The sequence below is a fragment of the Phalangium opilio genome, unplaced genomic scaffold, assembly GCF_054372755.1.
Source record: "Phalangium opilio isolate 3A_F unplaced genomic scaffold, DU_Popi_V2 ptg000094l_1, whole genome shotgun sequence".
NCBI lineage: Eukaryota > Metazoa > Arthropoda > Arachnida > Opiliones > Phalangiidae > Phalangium > Phalangium opilio.
This window is the reverse complement of record NW_028324199.1, coordinates 2,685,863-2,699,360: the sequence shown is the minus strand read 5'-3', so window position 1 is coordinate 2,699,360 and position 13,498 is coordinate 2,685,863. Positions and strand designations below refer to the sequence as shown.

The window sequence follows — 13,498 nt, the reverse complement described above, 5'->3', positions numbered from 1 at the left end:
GTGGTTATCACGTGCGCTTTACACGCGGAAGGTCTCAGGTTCGAGCCCTGATAGATACATGTTTTGACCATTGTGATTAGACATAGTAATAAGCTAGATCTCTTCGAAAACTTAAATTGACACGTATCTATGGTGTAGTGGTTATCACGTCCGCTTTACACGCGGAAGGTCCCAGGTTCGAGCCCTGGTAGATGCATGTTTTGACCATCGTGATTAGACATTATAATAAGGTAGATCTCTTCGAAAACTCACAATAACCAAGTATCTATGATGTAGTGGTTATCACGTGCGCCTAACACGTGGAAGGTCTCAGGTTCGAGCCCTGATAGATACATGTTTTGACTATTGTGATTTGACATAGTAATAAGCTAGATCTCTTCGAAAACTTAAATTAACAAGTATCTATGGTGTAGTGGTTATCACGTCCGTCTAACACGCGGAAGGTCCCAGGTTCGAGCCCTGATAGATACATGTTTTGACCATCGTGATTAGACATAGTTATAAGCTGGATGTCTTAGAAAACTTTATATTAACACGTATCTATGGTGTAGTGGTTATCACGTCTGCCTAACACGCTGAAGGTCCCAGGTTTGAGAGCTGGTTGGGATATGTTTTGACCATCGTGATTAGACATAATAATAAGGTAGATCTCTTCGAAAACTCCCATTAGCCAAGTATCTATGGTGTAGTGGTTATCACGTCCGCCTAACACGCGAAAGGTGTCAGGTTCGAGCCCTGATAGATACATGTTTTGACCATCGTGATTAGACATAGTGATAAGCTGGATCTCTTCGAAAACTTTATATTTACACGTATCTATGGTGTGGTGGTTATCACGTCCGCCTAACACGCGAAAGGTGTCAGGTCTGAGCCCTGATAGATACATGTTTTGACCATCGTGATTAGACATAGTAATAAGCTGGATCTCTTCGAAAACTTTATATTAACACGTATCTATGGTGTGGTGGTTATCACGTCCGCCTGACACGCGGAAGGTCCCAGGTTCGAGCCCTGGTAGATACATGGTTTGACAATCGTGATTAGACAAAATAATAAGGTAGATCTCTTCGAAAGCTCACAATAACCAAGTATCTATGGTGTAGTGGTTATCACGTGCGCTTTACACGCGGAAGGTCTCAGGTTCGAGCCCTGATAGATACATGTTTTGACCATTGTGATTAGACATAGTAATAAGCTAGATCTCTTCGAAAACTCACAATAACCAAGTATCCTTGGTGTAGTGGTTATCACGTCCGCCTAACACGCGGAAGGTGTCAGGTTCGAGCCCTGATAGATACATGTTTTGACCATCGTGATTAGACATAGTAATAAGCTGGATCTCTTCGAAAACTTTATATTAACACGTATCTATGGTGTGGTGGTTATCACGTCCGCCTGACACGCGGAAGGTCCCAGGTTCGAGCCCTGGTAGATACATGGTTTGACAATCGTGATAAGACAGAGTAATAAGCTAGATCTCTTTGAAAACTCACAATAACCAAGTATCGATGGTGTAGTGGTTATCACGTCCGCTTTACACGCGGAAGGTGTCAGGTTCGAGCCCTGATAGATACATGTTTTGACCATCGTGATTAGACATAGTAATAAGCTAGATCTCTTCGAAAACTCACAATAACCAAGTATCCTTGGTGTAGTGGTTATCACGTCCGCTTTACACGCGGAAGGTGTCAGGTTCGAGCCCTGATGGATACATGTTTTGACCATCGTGATTAGACATAGTAATAAGCTAGATCTCTTCGAAAACTAAAATTAACACGTGTCTATGGTGTAGTGGTTATCACGTCCGCTTTACACGCGGAAGGTCCCAGGTTCGAGCCCTGGTAGATACATGTTTTGACCATCGTGATTAGACATAATAATAAGGTAGATCTCTTCGAAAACTCACAATAACCAAGTATCTATGGTGTAGTAGTTATCACGTCCGCCTAACACGCGGAAGGTCTCAGGTTCGTGCCCTGATAGATACATGTTTTACCATCGTGATTAGACATAGTAATAAGCTAGATGTCTTCGAAAACTCGCAATAGCCAAGTATCTATGGTGTAGTGGTTATCACGTCCGCCTAACACGCGGAAGGTCCCAGGTTCGAGCCCTGATAGATACATGTTTTGACCATCGTGATTAGACATAGTATAAGCTAGATCTCTTCGAAAACTCGCAATAGCCAAGTATCTCTGGTGTAGTGGTTATCACGTCCGCCTAACACGCGGAAGGTGTCAGGTTCGAGCCCTGATAGATACATGTTTTGACCATCGTGATTAGACATAGTAATAAGCTAGATCTCTTCGAAAACTCACAATAACCAAGTATCTATGGTGTAGTGGTTATCACGTCCGCTTTACACGCGGAAGGTGTCAGGTTCGAGCCCTGGTAGATACATGTTTTGACCATCGTGATTAGACATAGTAATAAGCTAGATCTCTTCGAAAACTCACAATAACCAAGTATCTATGGTGTAGTGGTTATCACGTCCGCTTTACACGCGGAAGGTCCCAGGTTCGAGCCCTGGTAGATGCATGTTTTGACCATCGTGATTAGACATAATAATAATAAGGTAGATCTCTTCGAAAACTCACAATAACCAAGTATCTATGGTGTAGTAGTTATCACGTCCGCCTAACACGCGGAAGGTCTCAGGTTCGTGCCCTGATAGATACATGTTTTGACCATCGTGATTAGACATAGTAACAAGCTAGATATCTTCGAAAACTCACATTAGCCAAGTATCTATGGTGTAGTGGTTATCACGTCCGCCTAACACGCGGAAGGTGTCAGGTTCGAGCCCTGATAGATACATGTTTTGACCATCGTGATTAGACATAGTAATAAGCTAGATCTCTTCGAAAACTCACAATAACCTGTATCTATGGTGTAGTGGTTATCACGTCCGCTTTACACGCGGAAGGTGTCAGGTTCGAGCCCTGATAAATACATGTTTTGACCATCGTGATTAGACATAGTAATAAGCTAGATCTCTTCGAAAACTCACAATAACCTGTATCTATGGTGTAGTGGTTATCACGTCCGCTTTACACGCGGAAGGTGTCAGGTTCGAGCCCTGATAGATACATGTTTTGACCATCGTGATTAGACATAGTAATAAGCTAGATCTCTTCGAAAACTCACAATAACCAAGTATCCTTGGTGTAGTGGTTATCACGTCCGCTTTACACGCGGAAGGTGTCAGGTTCGAGCCCTGATGGATACATGTTTTGACCATCGTGATTAGACATAGTAATAAGCTAGATCTCTTCGAAAACTAAAATTAACACGTGTCTATGGTGTAGTGGTTATCACGTCCGCTTTACACGCGGAAGGTCCCAGGTTCGAGCCCTGGTAGATACATGTTTTGACCATCGTGATTAGACATAATAATAAGGTAGATCTCTTCGAAAACTCACAATAACCAAGTATCTATGGTGTAGTAGTTATCACGTCCGCCTAACACGCGGAAGGTCTCAGGTTCGTGCCCTGATAGATACATGTTTTACCATCGTGATTAGACATAGTAATAAGCTAGATGTCTTCGAAAACTCGCAATAGCCAAGTATCTATGGTGTAGTGGTTATCACGTCCGCCTAACACGCGGAAGGTCCCAGGTTCGAGCCCTGATAGATACATGTTTTGACCATCGTGATTAGACATAGTATAAGCTAGATCTCTTCGAAAACTCGCAATAGCCAAGTATCTCTGGTGTAGTGGTTATCACGTCCGCCTAACACGCGGAAGGTGTCAGGTTCGAGCCCTGATAGATACATGTTTTGACCATCGTGATTAGACATAGTAATAAGCTAGATCTCTTCGAAAACTCACAATAACCAAGTATCTATGGTGTAGTGGTTATCACGTCCGCTTTACACGCGGAAGGTGTCAGGTTCGAGCCCTGGTAGATACATGTTTTGACCATCGTGATTAGACATAGTAATAAGCTAGATCTCTTCGAAAACTCACAATAACCAAGTATCTATGGTGTAGTGGTTATCACGTCCGCTTTACACGCGGAAGGTCCCAGGTTCGAGCCCTGGTAGATGCATGTTTTGACCATCGTGATTAGACATAATAATAATAAGGTAGATCTCTTCGAAAACTCACAATAACCAAGTATCTATGGTGTAGTAGTTATCACGTCCGCCTAACACGCGGAAGGTCTCAGGTTCGTGCCCTGATAGATACATGTTTTGACCATCGTGATTAGACATAGTAACAAGCTAGATATCTTCGAAAACTCACATTAGCCAAGTATCTATGGTGTAGTGGTTATCACGTCCGCCTAACACGCGGAAGGTGTCAGGTTCGAGCCCTGATAGATACATGTTTTGACCATCGTGATTAGACATAGTAATAAGCTAGATCTCTTCGAAAACTCACAATAACCTGTATCTATGGTGTAGTGGTTATCACGTCCGCTTTACACGCGGAAGGTGTCAGGTTCGAGCCCTGATAAATACATGTTTTGACCATCGTGATTAGACATAGTAATAAGCTAGATCTCTTCGAAAACTCACAATAACCAAGTATCTATGGTGTAGTGGTTATCACGTCCGCTTTACACGCGGAAGGTGTCAGGTTCGAGCCCTGATGGATACATGTTTTGACCATCGTGATTAGACATAGTAATAAGCTAGATCTCTTCGAAAACTTAAAATAACACGTATCTATGGTGTAGTGGTTATCACGTCCGCTTTACACGCGGAAGGTCCCAGGTTCGAGCCATGGTAGATACATGTTTTGACCATCGTGATTAGACATAATAATAAGGTAGATCTCTTCGAAAACTCACAATAACCAAGTATCTATGGTGTAGTAGTTATCACGTCCGCCTAACACGCGGAAGGTCTCAGGTTCGTGCCCTGATATATACATGTTTTGACCATCGTGATTAGACATAGTAATAAGCTAGATCTCTTCGAAAACCTAAATTAACAAGTATCTATGGTGTAGTGGTTATCACGTCCGCCTAACACGCGGAAGGTCCCAGGTTCGAGCCCTGATAGATACATGTTTTGACCATCGTGATTAGACATAGTAATAAGCTAGATCTCTTCGAAAACTCACAATAACCAAGTATCTATGGTGTAGTGGCTATCACGTCCGCTTTACACGCGGAAGTTGTCAGGTTCGAGCCCTGATGGATACATGTTTTGACCATCGTGATTAGACATAGTAGTAAGCTAGATCTCTTCGAAAACTTAAATTAACACGTATCTATGGTGTAGTGGTTATCACGTCCGCTTTACACGCGGAAGGTCCCAGGTTCGAGCCCTGGTAGATACATGTTTTGACCATCGTGATTAGACATAATAATAAGCTAGATCTCTTCGAAAACTCACAATAACCAAGTATCTATGGTGTAGTGGTTATCACGTCCGCTTTACACGCGGAAGGTGTCAGGTTCGAGCCCTGATGGATACATGTTTTGACCATCGTGATTGGACATAGTAGTAAGCTAGATCTCTTCGAAAACTTAAATTAACACGTATCTATGGTGTAGTGGTTATCACGTCCGCTTTACACGCGGAAGGTGTCAGGTTCGAGCCCTGGTAGATACATGTTTTGACCATCGTGACTAGACATAGTAATAAGCTAGATCTCTTCGAAAACTCACAATAACCAAGTATCTATGGTGTAGTGGTTATCACGTCCGCTTTACACGCGGAAGGTCCCAGGTTCGAGCCCTGGTAGATGCACGTTTTGACCATCGTGATTAGACATAATAATAATAAGGTAGATCTCTTCGAAAACTCACAATAACCAAGTATCTATGGTGTAGTAGTTATCACGTCCGCCTAACACGCGGAAGGTCTCAGGTTCGTGCCCTGATAGATACATGTTTTGACCATCGTGATAAGACATAGTAATAAGCTAGATATCTTCGAAAACTCACATCAGCCAAGTATCTATGGTGTAGTGGTTATCACGTCCGCCTAACACGCGGAAGGTGTCAGGTTCGAGCCCTGATAGATACATGTTTTGACCATCGTGATTAGACATAGTAATAAGCTAGATCTCTTCGAAAACTCACAATAACCTGTATCTATGGTGTAGTGGTTATCACGTCCGCTTTACACGCGGAAGGTGTCAGGTTCGAGCCCTGATAGATACATGTTTTGACCATCGTGATTAGACATAGTAATAAGCTAGATCTCTTCGAAAACTCACAATAACCAAGTATCTATGGTGTAGTGGTTATCACGTCCGCTTTACACGCGGAAGGTGTCAGGTTCGAGCCCTGATGGATACATGTTTTGACCATCGTGATTAGACATAGTAATAAGCTAGATCTCTTCGAAAACTTAAATTAACACGTATCTATGGTGTAGTGGTTATCACGTCCGTTTTACACGCGGAAGGTCCCAGGTTCGAGCCATGGTAGATACATGTTTTGACCATCGTGATTAGACATAATAATAAGGTAGATCTCTTCGAAAACTCACAATAACCAAGTATCTATGGTGTAGTAGTTATCACGTCCGCCTAACACGCGGAAGGTCTCAGGTTCGTGCCCTGATAGATACATGTTTTGACCATCGTGATTAGACATAGTAATAAGCTAGATCTCTTCGAAAACTTAAATTAACACGTATCTATGGTGTAGTGGTTATCACGTCCGCTTTACACGCGGAAGGTCCCAGGTTCGAGCCATGGTAGATACATGTTTTGACCATCGTGATTAGACATAATAATAAGGTAGATCTCTTCGAAAACTCACAATAACCAAGTATCTATGGTGTTGTAGTTATCACGTCCGCCTAACACGCGGAAGGTCTCAGGTTCGTGCCCTGATAGATACATGTTTTGACCATCGTGATTAGACATAGTAATAAGCTAGATCTCTTCGAAAACTTAAATTAACAAGTATCTATGGTGTAGTGGTTATCACGTCCGCCTAACACGCGGAAGGTCCCAGGTTCGAGCCCTGATAGATACATGTTTTGACCATCGTGATTAGACATAGTAATAAGCTAGATATCTTCGAAAACTCACATTAGCCAAGTATCTATGGTGTAGTGGTTATCACGTCCGCCTAACACGCGGAAGGTGTCAGGTTCGAGCCCTGATAGATACATGTTTTGACCATCGTGATTAGACATAGTAATAAGCTAGATCTCTTCGAAAACTCACAATAACCTGTATCTATGGTGTAGTGGTTATCACGTCCGCTTTACACGCGGAAGGTGTCAGGTTCGAGCCCTGATAGATACATGTTTTGACCATCGTGATTAGACATAGTAATAAGCTAGATCTCTTCGAAAACTCACAATAACCAAGTATCTATGGTGAAGTGGTTATCACGTCCGCTTTACACGCGGAAGGTGTCAGGTTCGAGCCCTGATGGATACATGTTTTGACCATCGTGATTAGACATAGTAATAAGCTAGATCTCTTCGAAAACTCACAATAACCAAGTATCTATGGTGTAGTGGTTATCACGTCCGCTTTACACGCGGAAGGTGTCAGGTTCGAGCCCTGATGGATACATGTTTTGACCATCGTGATTAGACATAGTAATAAGCTAGATCTCTTCGAAAACTTAAATTAACACGTATCTATGGTGTAGTGGTTATCACGTCCGCTTTACACGCGGAAGGTCCCAGGTTCGAGCCATGGTAGATACATGTTTTGACCATCGTGATTAGACATAATAATAAGGTAGATCTCTTCGAAAACTCACAATAACCAAGTATCTATGGTGTAGTAGTTATCACGTCCGCCTAACACGCGGAAGGTCTCAGGTTCGTGCCCTGATAGATACATGTTTTGACCATCGTGATTAGACATAGTAATAAGCTAGATCTCTTCGAAAACTTAAATTAACACGTATCTATGGTGTAGTGGTTATCACGTCCGCTTTACACGCGGAAGGTCCCAGGTTCGAGCCATGGTAGATACATGTTTTGACCATCGTGATTAGACATAATAATAAGGTAGATCTCTTCGAAAACTCACAATAACCAAGTATCTATGGTGTTGTAGTTATCACGTCCGCCTAACACGCGGAAGGTCTCAGGTTCGTGCCCTGATAGATACATGTTTTGACCATCGTGATTAGACATAGTAATAAGCTAGATCTCTTCGAAAACTCACAATAACCAAGTATCTATGGTGTAGTGGTTATCACGTCCGCTTTACACGCGGAAGGTGTCAGGTTCGAGCCCTGATGGATACATGTTTTGACCATCGTGATTAGACATAGTAATAAGCTAGATCTCTTCGAAAACTCACAATAACCTGTATCTATGGTGTAGTGGTTATCACGTCCGCTTTACACGCGGAAGGTGTCAGGTTCGAGCCCTGATAGATACATGTTTTGACCATCGTGATTAGACATAGTAATAAGCTAGATCTCTTCGAAAACTCACAATAACCAAGTATCTATGGTGTAGTGGTTATCACGTCCGCTTTACAGACGGAAGGTGTCAGGTTCGAGCCCTGATGGATACATGTTTTGACCATCGTGATTAGACATAGTAATAAGCTAGATCTCTTCGAAAACTTAAATTAACACGTATCTATGGTGTAGTGGTTATCACGTCCGCTTTACACGCGGAAGGTCCCAGGTTCGAGCCATGGTAGATACATGTTTTGACCATCGTGATTAGACATAATAATAAGGTAGATCTCTTCGAAAACTCACAATAACCAAGTATCTATGGTGTAGTAGTTATCACGTCCGCCTAACACGCGGAAGGTCTCAGGTTCGTGCCCTGATAGATACATGTTTTGACCATCGTGATTAGACATAGTAATAAGCTAGATCTCTTCGAAAACTTAAATTAACACGTATCTATGGTGTAGTGGTTATCACGTCCGCTTTACACGCGGAAGGTCCCAGGTTCGAGCCATGGTAGATACATGTTTTGACCATCGTGATTAGACATAATAATAAGGTAGATCTCTTCGAAAACTCACAATAACCAAGTATCTATGGTGTTGTAGTTATCACGTCCGCCTAACACGCGGAAGGTCTCAGGTTCGTGCCCTGATAGATACATGTTTTGACCATCGTGATTAGACATAGTAATAAGCTAGATCTCTTCGAAAACTTAAATTAACAAGTATCTATGGTGTAGTGGTTATCACGTCCGCCTAACACGCGGAAGGTCCCAGGTTCGAGCCCTGATAGATACATGTTTTGACCATCGTGATTAGACATAGTAATAAGCTAGATATCTTCGAAAACTCACATTAGCCAAGTATCTATGGTGTAGTGGTTATCACGTCCGCCTAACACGCGGAAGGTGTCAGGTTCGAGCCCTGATAGATACATGTTTTGACCATCGTGATTAGACATAGTAATAAGCTAGATCTCTTCGAAAACTCACAATAACCTGTATCTATGGTGTAGTGGTTATCACGTCCGCTTTACACGCGGAAGGTGTCAGGTTCGAGCCCTGATAGATACATGTTTTGACCATCGTGATTAGACATAGTAATAAGCTAGATCTCTTCGAAAACTCACAATAACCAAGTATCTATGGTGTAGTGGTTATCACGTCCGCTTTACACGCGGAAGGTGTCAGGTTCGAGCCCTGATGGATACATGTTTTGACCATCGTGATTAGACATAGTAATAAGCTAGATCTCTTCGAAAACTCACAATAACCAAGTATCTATGGTGTAGTGGTTATCACGTCCGCTTTACACGCGGAAGGTGTCAGGTTCGAGCCCTGATGGATACATGTTTTGACCATCGTGATTAGACATAGTAATAAGCTAGATCTCTTCGAAAACTTAAATTAACACGTATCTATGGTGTAGTGGTTATCACGTCCGCTTTACACGCGGAAGGTCCCAGGTTCGAGCCATGGTAGATACATGTTTTGACCATCGTGATTAGACATAATAATAAGGTAGATCTCTTCGAAAACTCACAATAACCAAGTATCTATGGTGTAGTAGTTATCACGTCCGCCTAACACGCGGAAGGTCTCAGGTTCGTGCCCTGATAGATACATGTTTTGACCATCGTGATTAGACATAGTAATAAGCTAGATCTCTTCGAAAACTTAAATTAACACGTATCTATGGTGTAGTGGTTATCACGTCCGCTTTACACGCGGAAGGTCCCAGGTTCGAGCCATGGTAGATACATGTTTTGACCATCGTGATTAGACATAATAATAAGGTAGATCTCTTCGAAAACTCACAATAACCAAGTATCTATGGTGTTGTAGTTATCACGTCCGCCTAACACGCGGAAGGTCTCAGGTTCGTGCCCTGATAGATACATGTTTTGACCATCGTGATTAGACATAGTAATAAGCTAGATCTCTTCGAAAACTCACAATAACCAAGTATCTATGGTGTAGTGGTTATCACGTCCGCTTTACACGCGGAAGGTGTCAGGTTCGAGCCCTGATGGATACATGTTTTGACCATCGTGATTAGACATAGTAATAAGCTAGATCTCTTCGAAAACTCACAATAACCTGTATCTATGGTGTAGTGGTTATCACGTCCGCTTTACACGCGGAAGGTGTCAGGTTCGAGCCCTGATAGATACATGTTTTGACCATCGTGATTAGACATAGTAATAAGCTAGATCTCTTCGAAAACTCACAATAACCAAGTATCTATGGTGTAGTGGTTATCACGTCCGCTTTACACGCGGAAGGTGTCAGGTTCGAGCCCTGATGGATACATGTTTTGACCATCGTGATTAGACATAGTAATAAGCTAGATCTCTTCGAAAACTTAAATTAACACGTATCTATGGTGTAGTGGTTATCACGTCCGCTTTACACGCGGAAGGTCCCAGGTTCGAGCCATGGTAGATACATGTTTTGACCATCGTGATTAGACATAATAATAAGGTAGATCTCTTCGAAAACTCACAATAACCAAGTATCTATGGTGTAGTAGTTATCACGTCCGCCTAACACGCGGAAGGTCTCAGGTTCGTGCCCTGATAGATACATGTTTTGACCATCGTGATTAGACATAGTAATAAGCTAGATCTCTTCGAAAACTTAAATTAACACGTATCTATGGTGTAGTGGTTATCACGTCCGCTTTACACGCGGAAGGTCCCAGGTTCGAGCCATGGTAGATACATGTTTTGACCATCGTGATTAGACATAATAATAAGGTAGATCTCTTCGAAAACTCACAATAACCAAGTATCTATGGTGTTGTAGTTATCACGTCCGCCTAACACGCGGAAGGTCTCAGGTTCGTGCCCTGATAGATACATGTTTTGACCATCGTGATTAGACATAGTAATAAGCTAGATCTCTTCGAAAACTTAAATTAACAAGTATCTATGGTGTAGTGGTTATCACGTCCGCCTAACACGCGGAAGGTCCCAGGTTCGAGCCCTGATAGATACATGTTTTGACCATCGTGATTAGACATAGTAATAAGCTAGATATCTTCGAAAACTCACATTAGCCAAGTATCTATGGTGTAGTGGTTATCACGTCCGCCTAACACGCGGAAGGTGTCAGGTTCGAGCCCTGATAGATACATGTTTTGACCATCGTGATTAGACATAGTAATAAGCTAGATCTCTTCGAAAACTCACAATAACCTGTATCTATGGTGTAGTGGTTATCAAGTCCGCTTTACACGCGGAAGGTGTCAGGTTCGAGCCCTGATAGATACATGTTTTGACCATCGTGATTAGACATAGTAATAAGCTAGATCTCTTCGAAAACTCACAATAACCAAGTATCTATGGTGTAGTGGTTATCACGTCCGCTTTACACGCGGAAGGTGTCAGGTTCGAGCCCTGATGGATACATGTTTTGACCATCGTGATTAGACATAGTAATAAGCTAGATCTCTTCGAAAACTTAAATTAACACGTATCTATGGTGTAGTGGTTATCACGTCCGCTTTACACGCGGAAGGTCCCAGGTTCGAGCCATGGTAGATACATGTTTTGACCATCGTGATTAGACATAATAATAAGGTAGATCTCTTCGAAAACTCACAATAACCAAGTATCTATGGTGTAGTAGGTATCACGTCCGCCTAACACGCGGAAGGTCTCAGGTTCGTGCCCTGATAGATACATGTTTTGACCATCGTGATTAGACATAGTAATAAGCTAGATCTCTTCGAAAACTTAAATTAACACGTATCTATGGTGTAGTGGTTATCACGTCCGCTTTACACGCGGAAGGTCCCAGGTTCGAGCCATGGTAGATACATGTTTTGACCATCGTGATTAGACATAATAATAAGGTAGATCTCTTCGAAAACTCACAATAACCAAGTATCTATGGTGTAGTAGGTATCACGTCCGCCTAACACGCGGAAGGTCTCAGGTTCGTGCCCTGATAGATACATGTTTTGACCATCGTGATTAGACATAGTAATAAGCTAGATCTCTTCGAAAACTTAAATTAACAAGTATCTATGGTGTAGTGGTTATCACGTCCGCCTAACACGCGGAAGGTCCCAGGTTCGAGCCCTGATAGATACATGTTTTGACCATCGTGATTAGACATAGTAATAAGCTAGATCTCTTCGAAAACTCACAATAACCAAGTATCTATGGTGTAGTGGCTATCACGTCCGCTTTACACGCGGAAGGTGTCAGGTTCGAGCCCTGATAGATACATGTTTTGACCATCGTGATTAGACATAGTAGTAAGCTAGATCTCTTCGAAAACTTAAATTAACACGTATCTATGGTGTAGTGGTTATCACGTCCGCTTTACACGCGGAAGGTCCCAGGTTCGAGCCCTGGTAGATACATGTTTTGACCATCGTGATTAGACATAATAATAAGGTAGATCTCTTCGAAAACTCACAATAACCAAGTATCTATGGTGTAGTGGTTATCACGTCCGACTAACACGCGGAAGGTCCCAGGTTCGTGCCCTGATAGATACATGTTTTGACCATCGTGATTAGACATAGTAATAAGCTAGATCTCTTCGAAAACTCACAATAACCAAGTATCTATGGTGTAGTGGCTATCACGTCCGCTTTACACGCGGAAGGTGTCAGGTTCGAGCCCTGATGGATACATGTTTTGACCATCGTGATTAGACATAGTAATAAGCTAGATCTCTTCGAAAACTTAAATTAACACGTATCTATGGTGAAGTGGTTATCACGTCCGCTTTACACGCGGAAGGTCCCAGGTTCGAGCCCTGGTAGATACATGTTTTGACCATCGTGATTAGACATAATAATAAGGTAGATCTCTTCGAAAACTCACAATAACCAAGTATCTATGGTGTAGTGGTTATCACGTCCGACTAACACGCGGAAGGTCCCAGGTTCGTGCCCTGATAGATACATGTTTTGACCATCGTGATTAGACATAGTTATAAGCTAGATCTCTTCGAAAACTTAAATTTACACGTATCTATGGTGTAGTGGTTATCACGTCCGCTTTACACGCGGAAGGTGTCAGGTTCGAGCCCTGATGGATACATGTTTTGACCATCGTGATTAGACATAGTAATAAGCTAGATCTCTTCGAAAACTTAAATTAACAAGTATCTATGGTGTAGTGGTT

The 13,498-nt window shown here is 42.3% G+C and overlaps 42 non-coding genes across 42 annotated transcripts; all 42 read left to right on the top strand.

The window, feature by feature from the left end:
* The first annotated feature begins 123 nt into the window (after nt 1–123).
* TRNAV-UAC (transfer RNA valine (anticodon UAC)) lies at nt 124–196 on the top strand. The gene has a single exon. It is a non-coding gene; the product is annotated as a tRNA-Val (tRNA).
* A 754-nt stretch (nt 197–950) lies between these two features.
* Nucleotides 951–1,023, top strand: TRNAV-GAC (transfer RNA valine (anticodon GAC)). Its single transcript has one exon. It is a non-coding gene; the product is annotated as a tRNA-Val (tRNA).
* Nucleotides 1,024–1,364: 341 nt separating this feature from the next.
* On the top strand, nt 1,365–1,437 carry TRNAV-GAC (transfer RNA valine (anticodon GAC)). The gene has a single exon. It is a non-coding gene; the product is annotated as a tRNA-Val (tRNA).
* A 340-nt stretch (nt 1,438–1,777) lies between these two features.
* On the top strand, nt 1,778–1,850 carry TRNAV-UAC (transfer RNA valine (anticodon UAC)). Its single transcript has one exon. It is a non-coding gene; the product is annotated as a tRNA-Val (tRNA).
* A 202-nt stretch (nt 1,851–2,052) lies between these two features.
* TRNAV-AAC (transfer RNA valine (anticodon AAC)) lies at nt 2,053–2,125 on the top strand. The gene has a single exon. It is a non-coding gene; the product is annotated as a tRNA-Val (tRNA).
* Nucleotides 2,126–2,465: 340 nt separating this feature from the next.
* On the top strand, nt 2,466–2,538 carry TRNAV-UAC (transfer RNA valine (anticodon UAC)). The gene has a single exon. It is a non-coding gene; the product is annotated as a tRNA-Val (tRNA).
* A 206-nt stretch (nt 2,539–2,744) lies between these two features.
* TRNAV-AAC (transfer RNA valine (anticodon AAC)) lies at nt 2,745–2,817 on the top strand. Its single transcript has one exon. It is a non-coding gene; the product is annotated as a tRNA-Val (tRNA).
* A 201-nt stretch (nt 2,818–3,018) lies between these two features.
* TRNAV-UAC (transfer RNA valine (anticodon UAC)) lies at nt 3,019–3,091 on the top strand. Its single transcript has one exon. It is a non-coding gene; the product is annotated as a tRNA-Val (tRNA).
* A 202-nt stretch (nt 3,092–3,293) lies between these two features.
* Nucleotides 3,294–3,366, top strand: TRNAV-UAC (transfer RNA valine (anticodon UAC)). Its single transcript has one exon. It is a non-coding gene; the product is annotated as a tRNA-Val (tRNA).
* A 202-nt stretch (nt 3,367–3,568) lies between these two features.
* On the top strand, nt 3,569–3,641 carry TRNAV-AAC (transfer RNA valine (anticodon AAC)). Its single transcript has one exon. It is a non-coding gene; the product is annotated as a tRNA-Val (tRNA).
* A 340-nt stretch (nt 3,642–3,981) lies between these two features.
* TRNAV-UAC (transfer RNA valine (anticodon UAC)) lies at nt 3,982–4,054 on the top strand. Its single transcript has one exon. It is a non-coding gene; the product is annotated as a tRNA-Val (tRNA).
* A 206-nt stretch (nt 4,055–4,260) lies between these two features.
* Nucleotides 4,261–4,333, top strand: TRNAV-AAC (transfer RNA valine (anticodon AAC)). The gene has a single exon. It is a non-coding gene; the product is annotated as a tRNA-Val (tRNA).
* Nucleotides 4,334–4,672: 339 nt separating this feature from the next.
* TRNAV-UAC (transfer RNA valine (anticodon UAC)) lies at nt 4,673–4,745 on the top strand. The gene has a single exon. It is a non-coding gene; the product is annotated as a tRNA-Val (tRNA).
* Nucleotides 4,746–4,947: 202 nt separating this feature from the next.
* On the top strand, nt 4,948–5,020 carry TRNAV-AAC (transfer RNA valine (anticodon AAC)). Its single transcript has one exon. It is a non-coding gene; the product is annotated as a tRNA-Val (tRNA).
* Nucleotides 5,021–5,222: 202 nt separating this feature from the next.
* On the top strand, nt 5,223–5,295 carry TRNAV-UAC (transfer RNA valine (anticodon UAC)). The gene has a single exon. It is a non-coding gene; the product is annotated as a tRNA-Val (tRNA).
* A 340-nt stretch (nt 5,296–5,635) lies between these two features.
* Nucleotides 5,636–5,708, top strand: TRNAV-UAC (transfer RNA valine (anticodon UAC)). Its single transcript has one exon. It is a non-coding gene; the product is annotated as a tRNA-Val (tRNA).
* A 206-nt stretch (nt 5,709–5,914) lies between these two features.
* TRNAV-AAC (transfer RNA valine (anticodon AAC)) lies at nt 5,915–5,987 on the top strand. The gene has a single exon. It is a non-coding gene; the product is annotated as a tRNA-Val (tRNA).
* A 64-nt stretch (nt 5,988–6,051) lies between these two features.
* TRNAV-UAC (transfer RNA valine (anticodon UAC)) lies at nt 6,052–6,124 on the top strand. Its single transcript has one exon. It is a non-coding gene; the product is annotated as a tRNA-Val (tRNA).
* Nucleotides 6,125–6,601: 477 nt separating this feature from the next.
* On the top strand, nt 6,602–6,674 carry TRNAV-UAC (transfer RNA valine (anticodon UAC)). Its single transcript has one exon. It is a non-coding gene; the product is annotated as a tRNA-Val (tRNA).
* Nucleotides 6,675–6,876: 202 nt separating this feature from the next.
* TRNAV-AAC (transfer RNA valine (anticodon AAC)) lies at nt 6,877–6,949 on the top strand. The gene has a single exon. It is a non-coding gene; the product is annotated as a tRNA-Val (tRNA).
* A 65-nt stretch (nt 6,950–7,014) lies between these two features.
* Nucleotides 7,015–7,087, top strand: TRNAV-AAC (transfer RNA valine (anticodon AAC)). Its single transcript has one exon. It is a non-coding gene; the product is annotated as a tRNA-Val (tRNA).
* A 64-nt stretch (nt 7,088–7,151) lies between these two features.
* TRNAV-UAC (transfer RNA valine (anticodon UAC)) lies at nt 7,152–7,224 on the top strand. The gene has a single exon. It is a non-coding gene; the product is annotated as a tRNA-Val (tRNA).
* Nucleotides 7,225–7,564: 340 nt separating this feature from the next.
* On the top strand, nt 7,565–7,637 carry TRNAV-UAC (transfer RNA valine (anticodon UAC)). Its single transcript has one exon. It is a non-coding gene; the product is annotated as a tRNA-Val (tRNA).
* Nucleotides 7,638–7,839: 202 nt separating this feature from the next.
* TRNAV-UAC (transfer RNA valine (anticodon UAC)) lies at nt 7,840–7,912 on the top strand. Its single transcript has one exon. It is a non-coding gene; the product is annotated as a tRNA-Val (tRNA).
* A 340-nt stretch (nt 7,913–8,252) lies between these two features.
* Nucleotides 8,253–8,325, top strand: TRNAV-UAC (transfer RNA valine (anticodon UAC)). Its single transcript has one exon. It is a non-coding gene; the product is annotated as a tRNA-Val (tRNA).
* A 202-nt stretch (nt 8,326–8,527) lies between these two features.
* Nucleotides 8,528–8,600, top strand: TRNAV-UAC (transfer RNA valine (anticodon UAC)). Its single transcript has one exon. It is a non-coding gene; the product is annotated as a tRNA-Val (tRNA).
* Nucleotides 8,601–8,802: 202 nt separating this feature from the next.
* Nucleotides 8,803–8,875, top strand: TRNAV-UAC (transfer RNA valine (anticodon UAC)). Its single transcript has one exon. It is a non-coding gene; the product is annotated as a tRNA-Val (tRNA).
* Nucleotides 8,876–9,077: 202 nt separating this feature from the next.
* Nucleotides 9,078–9,150, top strand: TRNAV-AAC (transfer RNA valine (anticodon AAC)). The gene has a single exon. It is a non-coding gene; the product is annotated as a tRNA-Val (tRNA).
* A 65-nt stretch (nt 9,151–9,215) lies between these two features.
* TRNAV-AAC (transfer RNA valine (anticodon AAC)) lies at nt 9,216–9,288 on the top strand. Its single transcript has one exon. It is a non-coding gene; the product is annotated as a tRNA-Val (tRNA).
* A 64-nt stretch (nt 9,289–9,352) lies between these two features.
* On the top strand, nt 9,353–9,425 carry TRNAV-UAC (transfer RNA valine (anticodon UAC)). Its single transcript has one exon. It is a non-coding gene; the product is annotated as a tRNA-Val (tRNA).
* Nucleotides 9,426–9,765: 340 nt separating this feature from the next.
* On the top strand, nt 9,766–9,838 carry TRNAV-UAC (transfer RNA valine (anticodon UAC)). The gene has a single exon. It is a non-coding gene; the product is annotated as a tRNA-Val (tRNA).
* Nucleotides 9,839–10,040: 202 nt separating this feature from the next.
* Nucleotides 10,041–10,113, top strand: TRNAV-UAC (transfer RNA valine (anticodon UAC)). The gene has a single exon. It is a non-coding gene; the product is annotated as a tRNA-Val (tRNA).
* Nucleotides 10,114–10,453: 340 nt separating this feature from the next.
* TRNAV-UAC (transfer RNA valine (anticodon UAC)) lies at nt 10,454–10,526 on the top strand. The gene has a single exon. It is a non-coding gene; the product is annotated as a tRNA-Val (tRNA).
* A 202-nt stretch (nt 10,527–10,728) lies between these two features.
* TRNAV-UAC (transfer RNA valine (anticodon UAC)) lies at nt 10,729–10,801 on the top strand. Its single transcript has one exon. It is a non-coding gene; the product is annotated as a tRNA-Val (tRNA).
* Nucleotides 10,802–11,003: 202 nt separating this feature from the next.
* TRNAV-UAC (transfer RNA valine (anticodon UAC)) lies at nt 11,004–11,076 on the top strand. Its single transcript has one exon. It is a non-coding gene; the product is annotated as a tRNA-Val (tRNA).
* Nucleotides 11,077–11,278: 202 nt separating this feature from the next.
* On the top strand, nt 11,279–11,351 carry TRNAV-AAC (transfer RNA valine (anticodon AAC)). The gene has a single exon. It is a non-coding gene; the product is annotated as a tRNA-Val (tRNA).
* Nucleotides 11,352–11,416: 65 nt separating this feature from the next.
* TRNAV-AAC (transfer RNA valine (anticodon AAC)) lies at nt 11,417–11,489 on the top strand. The gene has a single exon. It is a non-coding gene; the product is annotated as a tRNA-Val (tRNA).
* Nucleotides 11,490–11,828: 339 nt separating this feature from the next.
* Nucleotides 11,829–11,901, top strand: TRNAV-UAC (transfer RNA valine (anticodon UAC)). The gene has a single exon. It is a non-coding gene; the product is annotated as a tRNA-Val (tRNA).
* A 202-nt stretch (nt 11,902–12,103) lies between these two features.
* TRNAV-UAC (transfer RNA valine (anticodon UAC)) lies at nt 12,104–12,176 on the top strand. Its single transcript has one exon. It is a non-coding gene; the product is annotated as a tRNA-Val (tRNA).
* Nucleotides 12,177–12,378: 202 nt separating this feature from the next.
* Nucleotides 12,379–12,451, top strand: TRNAV-AAC (transfer RNA valine (anticodon AAC)). Its single transcript has one exon. It is a non-coding gene; the product is annotated as a tRNA-Val (tRNA).
* Nucleotides 12,452–12,653: 202 nt separating this feature from the next.
* TRNAV-UAC (transfer RNA valine (anticodon UAC)) lies at nt 12,654–12,726 on the top strand. Its single transcript has one exon. It is a non-coding gene; the product is annotated as a tRNA-Val (tRNA).
* Nucleotides 12,727–13,066: 340 nt separating this feature from the next.
* TRNAV-UAC (transfer RNA valine (anticodon UAC)) lies at nt 13,067–13,139 on the top strand. The gene has a single exon. It is a non-coding gene; the product is annotated as a tRNA-Val (tRNA).
* The last annotated feature ends 359 nt before the right edge of the window (nt 13,140–13,498 follow it).